Genomic DNA, 13,215 nt, shown 5'->3' with positions numbered 1-13,215 from the left:
GAAGCAGGTTGGATGAGAGGTGGGCCTCTTCTTTGGTGGGGGACCAGAGATTATTGAAAGGGGAAGTGATAAAGGGGCAATCTCATGTCTCTACCTGGGTCCATCTCAGCCAGATCAATTTTAAAATAGAGGACATGTGTAAATCGAGGGTCTCCCATGGCTTGGGAAGCCTTCATGTATGTGTGTGTGTGTGTGTGTGTGTGTGTGTGTGTGTGTGTGCGCGTGTGTGCACACACCTAGTGTCCTGGCATTACACGTTGAAGATCCAACCTGGGAAGCCCACTCTGGTCTGGGTCTTTTGGTCTGTACAAACTTTTCTTAGCCCACTTAGCTCTTGCCTTCCCCTTCAGCCACCCTGGTTCCTCTCAATGTTTCTCAGCCTCAGGGCCTTTGCACTGTTCCCTCTGCCTGAGAAGTTCTTCCCCTCCTTCTCCTGGTTATCTCCTTCTCCCTCTTTATCATCCCTAACACCACTTCTTAGGAGAAGCCATCCTTTTGTGGACCTCACCTCCAGTATCAGAGATTTCTCTTTCAAACCCTCATGGAACTATTACTTCCTCCAAAACTTGTCTGTCCATGAAGAATAATATTCCCATAAGTGTGATCAATTACCTCTGTGTCTCCAGATATCAGGACAAGGGACACTCTTTTTGCTCATCACCAAGGTCACCGAACACAGGCAGTGCTCATTAAATAGCTGCAAAAAGTACATGCACTGGGCAGGGAGAGTTCCCTTCCGACGCGGAGCCGTGGGAACCAGAGAGAAATCCCCTTTGCTTGAAGGGGAAGTTTCCATTCTTCTCTCTCTCCCCCACTGAAGTCCATTCCTTGAGGACCAGGCTCTGAGAAAGCCTCCTAGGAACACATTTGTTCTCCCTGGGAACTCGGACTGGTGAACTCAGCCTTTCCAAACTCTAGGGACTGGGAAGGTACAAAGGTACCACCAGGGTTGACTTTTTTCAGTAAATTTCAATATTTAGGAATGATAAGGCATGAATGATAGGGAGCTGCTTAGAACGAAGCAACCATTTGACATAGGCATTGTTTGAAATAAACCAGAATGCATCTCAGCTATGGATAGCCGGGTCCTGACTGGGTCACTCTTACAAATTATATGACTTTGGGCATATACTAAACTCCTTTGCATCTTGTTTCACATCTGTCACTCAAGCACGATAAGAGGTCCCCTCCCAGAGTTGTCACGGGGATTCAGGGAGATGACGCTTGCCTATTGCCAGGTGCACAACAGATGTTCACGCTCATAAAATATTGTCTGGCACTGGAAACAGACACACGAAAAGATGCTCAACATCACTCATCATCAGGGAAACGCGAATCAAAACTACAATGAGATATCACCTCACGCCTGTCAGAACGACTAAAATCAACAACACAAGAAAGAGAATATTGGCGACAGCCCTGTTGGTGGGAATGTATACCGGTGGAGCCCCTGTCCAAAACGACAGGAAAGTTCCTCAAAGAGCTAAAACTAGTACTACCTTATGATCCAGGAATCACTCTACTGGGTATTTATCCTCCAAATTTAAAAAAAAAAATTTAATTCAAAGGGCTACATGCACCCCTTTGTTTGGAGCAGTGTTCTTGACCACGGCTAAACTGTGGAACCAGCCTAAGTGTCCGCAGATAGATGAAGGGATAAGGAAGACGTGGTGTGTGTCTATAACGGAATATTATTCAGCTGTAAAAAAAAGAGTGAGACCTCATCATTTTGCCCTGACACGAATGGAGCTAGAGAGTGTAAAGCAGAACAAAATGTCAGTCAGAGTAAGACAGGTACCATATGATTTCACTCCAGTGTGGAACTTAAGAAACAAAACCAAAGAGCAAAGGAGCGGGGAGGCAAACCGAGAAACAGACTCTTCACTACAGAGAACATGCTGCTGGCGACCGGGGGGGGACACAGGTGCTGGGGATGAAGGGGGGCACCTGTGAGACACACCAGGGGATGAATGGAAGTGTCGAGTCACTATAGTGTTCGTCTGAAACTAAATATAACACTGTTCACTATATTGGAATTACAATGAAATCAAAATTTTAAAAAGTGTTCTCTGGCGTTGGAAAAGTGAGTGTGCTGCGTAACCTGGAAGGCACAGGCGGTCCGTGGGGAAAATTCTCAGGTCCTCGCCCATGAGAGAACTTGGAATTCGGGAAAACAGACTGAGTGCCTGGGCATTGAACTGTGAAATGCAAACAGTGCCCGGAGCACAAATGAACAAAGGCATCCTGAAGAGACAATGGTTGAAACCATAGCAAAACCTGATGTCCACGTCAACACAGGGGAGAGCCAGGCACAGGGTGGAGCAGGTGGGTCCCACAAAGGGAAGCCTGAATGGCCACCAAGCTCTTGAGGAGCCACTGGGGCACACCAGTGATGAGAGACACGCCAATCAAAGACCGTGAGAAACAGAGCGACACCCATTGGCCTGGCGACAGTTAGGGAGTGGGTTAATGCCACTTGTTGATGATGTAGGGAAATGGGGTTCACCTTGGGGGTGAGGTTGGGGGACTGGGGCAGCCTTTCTGGAGAGCGATCAGGCAGTCTCTCCCCCTGCCTGGGTCTCGGGGAAACCCCGAAGGGGGCCAGAGCAAGCAGAGACATTGCAGTGTCCTCCCCAGCGGTGAGCAGCTGGAGGCCAGCCTGGTCTCCATCCCCTGGGAATGAGGAGGAGCCCCCTGGAGCCGTCAGCGGCCGCCTGTCGGATTACCCGCGCGTCTGCGCCCAGATTTCAGTGTGGGGTAGGAAAGGAGGGCGGGGCGGGGCGGGGCGGGGAAGAGCAAGTTCTAGGGCATGATTGCATGTTGGTTCATGAAAAGCGCACAGAGCACCCCTGCCCATGTTGGGGCTTCCTGTCCAAGGCTATGTTTTGAGCACGCAGGAGTGGGTGCCTTTTAGGGGGAGGCCCCCAGGCGTGGGGATCCGGGATGAGGTGGGAAACTGGAAAGACGTAGACGTAAACTAGACGTAAACCAAGAAATGGGCCTTGCAAGGACCCACGAGCATAGTGTGCACAGAACAGAGACAGGCCATCAGCTCTCTGCCCACGAGGTTCCTTTCCAAAGGGGCTGTCAGCCGTGGATGCCTGGAAGAGACAAAGGCTTTCCGTGCGGAGGTGGCCGTATTGAGCACGTGGCCACACATGGACCGTGTCTCCCAGGGACAGGCAGGGCTGTGCTGCGTCTCTAGCCCGACTGAGGGGAAGTGACAGCCGATGGAAACCCAGATCCTCAGGAAAGAATGAAGAGCTTCGGAAAAGGTAATAAAATACCTGGCTGGCTGCGAAAGACTCAGATGTTTTCTGTTTTCTTTCTCTGTCTTTTTTTAACCATTTTCCTTTACAAACCTTTAACTCTTTAAAAATATAACACTATCTGGGTGCCTGGGTGGCTCACTCATTAAGCAGCTGCCTTTGGCTTGGGTCATGATCCCAGGGCCCTAGGATCGAGCACCGTATTGGGCTCCCTGCTCAGCGGGAAGCCTGCTTCTCCCTCTCCCACTTCCCCCGCTTGTGTTCCCTCTCTCGCTGTCTCTCTCTGTCAAATAAATAAATTAAATCTTTTTCAAAAAAATAAATAAATAAAAATACAACATTGTCAAACAGAAGTTAAACACTCTTCTGATGGATACATGACATGTGCATGAATTACTTATAACAACGATAACAAAAAGGCGGAGGTGGTTATGAGGCTATGAATTGAGCAGACGTCTCTGTTTTACGTGCAGTGGTAGATTAGTACCTGTAAATGGACTATAAAAAATCAAGGATGTATATTGCAATCTGTAGGGCCACCACTGTAAAAAAAAAAAAAAATGACTAAATAATACAAAGGAGACTAGCTAAACAGGAAAGTTAAAATTAAATGGAATTCTACGAAGTATTCAAATAATTTTAAAAGGTGGGAAGGAGGAACAGATGAACCAAACATAGAGGAATCAATAAAATGATAGAGGATATCCAGCTATACCCCAAATCACATTCAGTGGTAATGGACACTACAATTAAAAGACAGAAATTGTCACAGTGGATTTAAAAAAAAAAATAGTCTGAATTCTACACTGCCCGTAAGAGACACTCTTTAAATATAAAGACACAGACGGGTTGAAAGTCAATGGGTGGTGAAAATATACCATGGAAACCGTAGGCACATATGCCGGGAGCAACCATGTTAATGTCAGATCACAAGGATTCCCAAACCAAATGTTAAACGGTGATACAAAGAAGGCGCTCTCCTCGTGATAAGTGATCTGTGTGGCAGGAAGACATTGTCATCATAATGCAAATGTACACCATAACAGAGCTTCAAAACAAAAGAAGCAAAGCCAGCCAGCAAGAAAAAATACAATTTCACTGTCCTAACTGAGGGATTTAATGGAGCCCCTAGACCAAAAGAACCAGCAGGCATGTAATATCAACACGATACCAACAACCACGTTGGCTTGATATTTATTTATCCTGAACCACACCGATTTCATTCTTTTCCAGTGCTCAAGGAAGGTCTCAGCCAGGATCTGTCCTATTAAAGGACAGATTCAGCTAAAGCGTTGTTTGTTTGGTTGGTTGGTTTGAGGGGTTTTTTCCTTTAAAGCCAGTTCTATCAGTCATTGAGTCTACATAGAAATAATGAGGCTATGATTGGGAACAAATGCATCTCATTTCCATTCGTTTCTGAGTTCTTCTGCATAGCGCAAAAGAACATTTTCTGTTTAAAATTGAACCAAATCTGTTGTGGTTTAGGAGGGAAGGGCAAAGCCAATGTCAATTTACTTGAAGGATGCCTTGCTGACTGCCGATAAAATTAAGTCATAGATGCTCTAACTTAATAATTCAATCACTGGATTAGCTGGCTTCGTGCGGCATTATCTGTAAAACGCAGGTCTCCAGGTTTGGCCACTTTGATAGAATCGCCAACCTGTCTGAGGACATTCGCTGTAATTGAAGGCTGCAAGGAGCCAGCCAGCTGTGAAGAGAGTGTCTCATCAGCCTCATGCCGTCATATTCCCCCCTCACTCGGACCATTGCAGTCACCCCAGTGGCTACCCCAACGGCCACCCAGACCTCCCACAGTCCAGCCTCCTCACCACCAGCAGGAGAGAGCTCGGAAACACCAGTGTGGTCCTGCCACTCCCTGATCTGAAACCCTTCAGTGGCCTTGCACTTGGGGAAATGTCAGATGTCTTCATTGAGGCTCAGTAGGACCCTGTCCAGAGTCAACCACTCCCTCCATTTGCCATGTCGCTCTTGTCTCTGATGGAAAATCGGATTTCCTGATGACTAGTTGAGCTCTCACATGGCTTCAGATTGTCCTAAGGGTCCCAGCACTGCAGCCTGAAAGGTCCTCGCCAGCCTCGATCACGGTCACGGTCACGTTGCCTTCGCCCTCTAGGCACTCAAGGCGGGTTCTCTGCCTCTGGGCCTTTGCACTGTCTGCTCCTTCTGCCTGAGAGGTTCTTCCTCTTCCTCTTTGATTATCTTTCTCATTCGGAGTCTCCCATCTATCTGTAAACCCTGTGTTCCTTCTCACCCCAGAGCCTTTCCTCAGACCATTTCAGCTGCCTGGAAGGTTCTCCCCTCTTCCCATTTATCTACTTAATCCCCCCTTAGCCTTTAGGTTTCAGGTCAAGACATTTAAAAGTGAATGGATGGACTTTTAACGTAAGCCTCACCTTTCATTTTAAAGGTTTCCACAGAAATGTAGTTATTTTATCTTTCAGCCATATGCTAATTTTTCTTCAGCTTCCCAACAGCAAGCATAAAAGGGAAGCCGATTTCAAGTGGGAAGCAAGGCATTCTCTTGTAGCTCCTCTGGAAATGTTCTGTAGTGTTAAGCAAAGTCTCCTTTTGCTTGATACTAAACTTCTGAAAGAAAAAAAAGTAAGTAGATGGAAAAGTATTTCCTCTCAGGGAAGTCCTCACCGACCCTTATGCATAGGTCCCTGGGCTGTTTCGATAGGGCCCTAAACCTGTTATTCCTGACACTAATTATAATCACGATTTTATGGCAACTGTGATTACTGTCTGACTCTGCATCCTTCTCCATGCCAAGCGGAAGCCAGGGCCTCTGGGGTCTTGCCCACCACGTCTTCCCTCCCCCCCCACCCCCCAGTGGCACAGAAAACAGCATCCAGTAAATGCTGTGGTTGGCTCACGTGCCTCATCACCTAAGCAGGGAGCAGCAGCTGTGGGGAACGAACTGAACCCACCGGAGCCCTAACAGGGGTCTCACCTGGTCTCCGTCCAGCCCCTGCCTTTGCAAAGGTGACTCCCTCCACCGCAGTGTGCGCCCCCTTCTACCTGTCCAAGCCTCCTCTCCTCCTACCCGGTTTGGCATGAAAAACTTTTTCCCCACCATCCCACAACTCAGCAAAAAGCCCACTCCATTTCTGATGCTGGGAGGGACGGCTGTCTCTGCTTGTTCAAGTCTCAGGGAACTGAATCATTCAATGCCTCGTCCCCTGCAGCCATCCCGGCCCTTGATCCCCCAACCTCTGTTCCTTCTTGACTTGGAATCTTTGCTTAGAAGATCCCACCACCTCGAAGAACCCTCCTGCCCTTGGGCAAGGGAGACCAGCAAGAAGCGAAATGCCCAGATGTCATCACAGGTGGTGGAGGGGCATTTTCGCCATCGAAGCATGGCCGCGGTAGAGGCTTCCTTCAATTCCACAGAATGGCTCCTCTTTCCTCTTTCCCAACCCCCATCACCAACTCCTGCTCCAGCAGCTTCCTGACCGGCCTCCCTGGCAGTAGGTGCTCCCTCCAATCGGTCAGAAACTCCATGGATCTCCATGAACCACAGCTTCCAAAGACCCCTGCCACAGCTTAAGAGCCTTACATGACTCCCTAATACTCACATCTAAATCCTTCTGCTTAGCTTTTAGGGTCATCTACAATTCCCCCACCCTACCCACTCCCAGCTCCTCTATGCCCCTGTCACAAACCTTATTCACATTTTCCTCAGCCCCCAGAGCCCAGCTGGAGTCCTCTCTGCACATCAAGCCTGGGAAAACTGCTACCACCCTCGCTGGGTTTCTGCCCCCAAAACCCCCATTTTATAAAGCATTGCCAGAGTGCAGTGTGCCCCCACCCCCAACAGGATCATCTGGGCTCATTCTCTTTTCTTTTTTTTTTTTTTTCCCAGCTGGACCTTTAACTCCTTGACAGCGAAAGAAGTGTTCTTGTCCACCTTTGTCTCCCCGAGGAAGCTTGCATGGAGCTACTCGCAGAGTAGGACCACAGGACTCAAGGTGAGGAGCCCTGCGGCCAGAGCCAATTCTGCCCCAGTCAGCTGCGCCTCGGTCTCGCCGTCTGTGATGCACCAGGTAGACCTGCACCGTCCAATGCAGGAGCCACTTACCCCATGTGGCCTTGAAATGCAGCCAGACTCGAGATGCACCTTTATGTTCTATTTAAATACACACTGAATTGCATGCGACGACTTAGTACAAAAAAATGTATTTTGCTAAGAACTTTGGTGTTGTTTACATGCCCAAACAATACTATTTCAGATACGCTGGGTTAAATAAAATATATGATCCAAACTAATTTCACCTGTTGCTTCTTCTTTTAACGTGGCTGCTAGAAAGTTTAAAATTACTTGCGTGGCTCAAGTTCGTGGCTCGCTCTCTATTTCTCCTGGCCGTGCTGGGACATCAGGGCTGGAAGGGACCTTGGAGGCTGTGGAGTCTAAAGGCTGCCCTTTCCACACAAGGAAGCACTCAGAGATGGACACAGCCTGGCCCGATGTCACACGGGTGCGAGGCCAGGCAGTGGGGACTGGAACTCTGCTTCCTGGACCTTTATGTTTCGGGGGCAGGAGGGCTCTGACGCTGGGGGTACCGACAGGTGGGGGCCCACAGGTGGTTCTCGGTAGGAGAGGACTCTGCGAGAAAGCACAGATGGGATGCAGCTCTGGGCTACCTACCACCCCCCCTTCCCCCCACCCCCCTGCTCAGAGCTGTCTTTGTCCACTTGCTATGCCGACTGCACGCCCAGACATTCGCAGCGCAGGAGATTTTCGTGGCTAATCAATAGTCCAATAGGGCAGGCTGCAAAGACCCAAACCTAATTATTTTGTTCAGAAACTTGTCTGTAACTAAAAGGCATCTGAGAAATCACTGTCACCATCTCCGTGGGGGGGAGAAAGACCCAGTCATTACATCCAATTGAGTTTATATTGACTGTGGTCTTGTTGTAGAAGATGTTGTCTCCCCACAAAACCAGTGCTGGGTGCCGCAGGGAAACACGCACGTAAACACACACGCACGCATGCACGCACGCACACAGAGAGCTTTCCCTTTTCCAGGAGCCTTTGGAGAAGGTTCTGGTTCACCCTTTCTGCACAGGTGGCCTGACCCACTGCTACTAGAGAGACTTTCTGGGTCTTGGTCTTGTTTTGTTCCAGATTTTGCAACCTTAAATTCCTCTGAGGGGAGAAGAAAATGAATCCCTTTAATTCATTTTAAAATTAATTTAAGTGGTAATATGAGAGAACGTCTCCTACCAGCCCCAACATTCACCAAACCCCCCAAATGGAAGAAAAGACTCAAGGATAAGAAACCTTTTGGAAGGCGCCTGAGTGATTCCGTCCATTGAGCGTCTGCCTTCGGCTCAGGTCATGACCACAGAGACCTGGGATCCAGCCCTACTTCGGGCTCCCTGCTCAGCGGGAAGTCTGCTTCTCCCTCTCATCCTCCTCCAACTCGTGCTCTCTCTCGCGCTCAAATAAATAAATAAAATCTTAAAAAAAAAAAAGCTTTTGGAAAATTAGTTAAGACGTTTGACTTCAGAACCGTTGGTCAGTAGGAAGAATCTGGAAGCCTCCTGAGCGTGGGCACATTGGGGTCTATGAAATAAGGGGTGGTCCCTCTTACAAGGAAATACCAAGTGACCACTTACGAAAATTAGGGAGCGCAGTGCTTACCATAGAAAAACATCCAAGAGATGTTATTCTCCAGTGCAATCAGAGCTCACAGGACAGCATGCCTGTTACAATCCAATTTAGGGAAGCAAACACATTTATTACAGAGGCTCTACGTGCCGGTGCTGGCGTAAAGTGCACTCAGCTGGGTTCCGGGTGGGTGTTGGTCACCCCCCGAGGGCGCCCATGGTCATCAGTTCCAGGGAGTGAGATTGGGGGGGGGCAGTATGTAGGAGGCTAAAGATCTTTATTTTCCACTTGTAATTGTATGCCCTTCTATATTTTTAAGTGTTATTTATCACAAGCTCCTGTGGCTTCTTTCTCATATTTTTTTTATCATGAGGTGTATGCACAGAAGAAGACACAGCACACGTATTTATTGTCCAAAGAGGAGTCGTTCAGTAAGCCCCGTGTGACCCCCATCCAGGTCAAGATGTAGAAGCCCCAGAGCCCCCGGGTGCCTCCCCTCCAACACAATCACCTCCCCTCCCCTAAAAGTAAGCACTCTCCAGACTTGATTGATGACCTTCCTTGTTCTCCTTCTGGTTCCTTTTGTGCAATGTCGCTGGTGAGATTCGGCCGTACCTTGTATAACTGCTGTTCGCTCATGTTCATTGCTATCTAGTAGTCCCTGATACGACCGTGTCGAATTTTCCATGTTCATTCTGTGAGCGGACGCTGGGGCCTCCCCGATCTGGGGTCTCATCCACCAGGCTGTGGTGGAGATGCGTGTCCCTCCCCCTGGTGCACGTAGGCATGTGTGTCCCCAGGGTTTGCACGTGGAAGAGACTGCTGGATTGTGGGACAGGCACAGCTTCACCCTTTCCAGGCAATGCCAAATGCTTTTCAAAATAGCTGCATGAACACATATCGCTAATTTTAAAGGTTTTTTAAAGATCTTCATGCAAATGAAAAGAAAGGAAGGAGGGAGGAGAAATAGGAAGTTGCCTCACCGCTGTACCGCTGCCTGCACCCCTTCGTCCCAGGACCTAGGACGCCATGCGCCTTTTGTTGGCACCTGGCTCTCCCACCACCCGAGAACTTGAACCCAAGCCTTCCCCGGCAGGCTCTGCTGCCTCTCCTCGGCTGCTTGATGGCCGGACTCAAGCAGCCATCTGTCAGAGCCTGCCGCATCTCCCTCCGCAAAGCCCCAGAGGGCAAGGCTGGCTGTCGCTAAAGGTCAGGTCTCCCCACAGAGCCTTGCACAAGGCTTTGCACACTGAACTGTGCACCATTATTGCCCAGTGACTCTAATTTTGGGAATGATGTCCTTTTGCAACAAACCATTCTGATAATTTTTTGAAAGATTTTTATGGTGCTTTCGCCTTCCTACAAAAGCAAAAAGCTGCTTGCAAAAAGTTTCACTTTTAGTGGTTTGAGGGAATCTAGTGTTTAAATGCACGAGGATTCACCTAATTGTTTTCTTTTGATGGACATTTGCACTGTTGGTCAGTGATAAGTGATGTCCGAGGGAACAGTCCCTAGGATCACAGCTTTCCATATCTGTGCAATGATCGCCTTCAGGAAAACCCCTAGAGTTTGCATATGGGGTGGCATATGGAGTCCAAGAGCAGGAAATTTCACAACATGAGTGAAGTCCATTTCAACCTTCCATACCTGTTCTTTGCAGAGCGCAGATGTTGGGAGGGTTTACAGAGACACTGGCTGGCATCCTCTCATTCGTCCCCTCTAAGACTCTGGTCACCTCCCCTCATCCCCTGAGCCTCTAAGTCTCCTCCCCGAAAAGCAAGTGAGCGTTCCCTCACCCTGCCCTGGTTCTCCTCTAGAGCCCACTACACCCCTCCAGCCTCCAGTCCCACACTGGGCCAGCCTTCGGCCTCACAGACTCAACTCCTGGCCCCAAACACCTCCTCCTCCCTAGAAAATCACTTTTGCTCCTTTTAAAAATCCAAAGTCTTCTTGTTTTCTCAAGGAGACATCTGTGTTTTCATTTTCTGCCGTCCTTTGAGCTCTGCTCCAATGAAGCAGTTACCAGGGTTGTGCTGGAAGATTCTTTATGAGGGACTCAAGGAAGAAAACCTTTGAAGAAACAGAAGATGTGAGGGTGAGATTGTCAAAAATGGCTGCCCTCAGAGCGGCCCATCCCTTCCAATGTCTGGGGCAAGGCTCTCCCCGACCAAACCTTAGACGTGTTCCTGGGAGCCTTCTTTCCAACCAAGCCTTGCTCTTGGGCCTGTCTTCAGCTGGCCTAGTTCAGCCGTAGCAAGAATCTTCTAAATCAGTTTAGCAAGAACCACCCCCAAACTTTGATATTGATATCTGCTCACCCTCCACATCTGACCGCATTCCATACCCCTCACCCTGGATGTCTGATCGCCCTGGTCTGCCTTCATCGAAAATCCTGTTATGTAGGTTCACCAAGAATCTCTCTACCCTTGCTCCCTGCTCCTGGACACTTTCATTCCCGGACCCTCTCACTCCTCTCCTTGGCTATTTGTCCCCAGGTGACTCTGCAGGATTTGAACTGAGCCACCTGAAGGCCTGGGAGAAGGATACCCAGCCCCCTAGAAGGGGGGCAGCCCTCCCCCTCGCCCAGAGCCCTGCCCGGAGCCCATCTGTGGGTGGTCCTCATCATCCACAGGGCCCCCAGGTTCTCATGGAGAATGATAGTCCCTCCTACCCCGCCCCTGCAGTCAGGGAGTTACAGAAAGGAAGGGCTCAAGGAAAGGACATTGACAAAGGGTAAAACTCTCTGTGTTGAGATGCACTTGTGAAGGTGCCATTTCCTCCAACGTGTGGCCGGCCGTTCCCACTTCCAGACTCATCACACAGCCACAAGAGAAGGGGAAGCAGAATGCCCACTGACCAGCTGCTTCGGGCATCTTCCCTCTGCTCCCCGCAGCTCCCAACTCCCCAGAGGATGAGGGAGGGGTGGGGTGGCAGGCCTGGAGTGTTGGTGACCCTAAACCCCACATATTCCCAGAAGAAGGGGTCCCCCAAGGTGTTGAAGCCAAGAGGTCACTAATCCTTCACGGCTGGTGGCGAGGGGCTGACTCTGCGGCAGGCCCACCGTGCACCTGGGGCTGCGCAGTGCAAAGCAGGGCGTGGCTTCCACTTCCTGGGATCCTCTGATCTCTGGTGGACCCCAGGATAATAAGGCAAGAGGACAAAATTTCAACAGTCCCCATGTAGTGGGGTAACTTCACCAAGTTCAGGGTATTTTGAATAGGAGCTGTTCTCTAATCCAGAATCTCTGTTTCTTGCACGCATTTAGGATAACATACAGGCTAAAGAAATAAATACAAGGGCACTCGGGCTTGGGGCAAAAATAGCCGCTTGAACCTCCAGTGGGCCCAGGTGGCGCATGGCCCTAAATGAGCCTGTTTGGTTTTGTTGCATTAATAAAGCTTTCCTGCAGCTCCTCCAGACAAGAGACGGTCAGTGAAACACCCTGTCCCCAACCTATTTCCTGCTTCCCTGTCCAGAGAGTGTAAATGGCTTTTGGGAAAAACTCGGGTCGCCTTTGTAATGAGGGCCTGGTGTCTGTTGGGGAGGGAGAGGGGGCGGCAGAGGGCCTGCTCCGCACGCTGCCCACTGGGTTCTCCCACATTTCAAGAGAAAACCAGGAAGGGCACAGGGAGAGAGTCGGGGCCCAAAGCAGCAGCAGCACCAGCGGGATCCCGGCATCTCATCTAGCAAGTTCTTCAGCACACATCGTGTTCTGAAGCTGCGCTGTCCAGCCGGGCAGAGACGGCAGACCCCGAAGTACCACAGGGCAGGGGCATCGAGGCCAGGCTGGGCATGGGGAGCTCCGAGGAGGCCGTGTTCCTCAAGGCTGCTGGTCCGGGTGAAGTCCCAAGAGGAAGGGGTGAGGACAGGGCCTTGAGGCCGGGCTGGGATCCCAAGTCTGACAAGGGCAAGTGCCCAAAGCCCCAGGTCTGCTCTCTTTCTAACACTCAGAGAGGTTCCAGGACTGTATGTAAAAAGAAGGCAGGATGTCAGTCACCCAGGTAGAGGAACATCCTGAAGGCAACCTCGCTGCTCTGTCTGTCTCTGTGTGTCCCACCAGCCTGGGGAAGCCACCGTCTCCTTAGCAGTCAGCAACACAGAACATTCCATCTGGAAAAAGCCTTAGGGAATCCTTGGTTAGCGGTTTTCATTCCTGGCCCACCGTTCCCCACCCCTACTTTTTTTTTTTTTTTTTTTTTTTTTAAGTTATGAACTTCTTTCTTCCAACAAAATGCTATTGGGAAATAGAGCACGCACATAAAACAGCTCAGCAGAGCTACTCAGTCCCAAGCGGTGACTGGCATCTCCTTC

Source organism: Mustela nivalis, assembly GCF_964662115.1.
Source record: "Mustela nivalis genome assembly, chromosome: 2".
Classification (NCBI taxonomy): Eukaryota; Metazoa; Chordata; class Mammalia; order Carnivora; family Mustelidae; genus Mustela; species Mustela nivalis.
The sequence above is the reverse complement of the archived record's forward strand: the minus strand, read 5'-3'. Positions refer to the sequence as shown.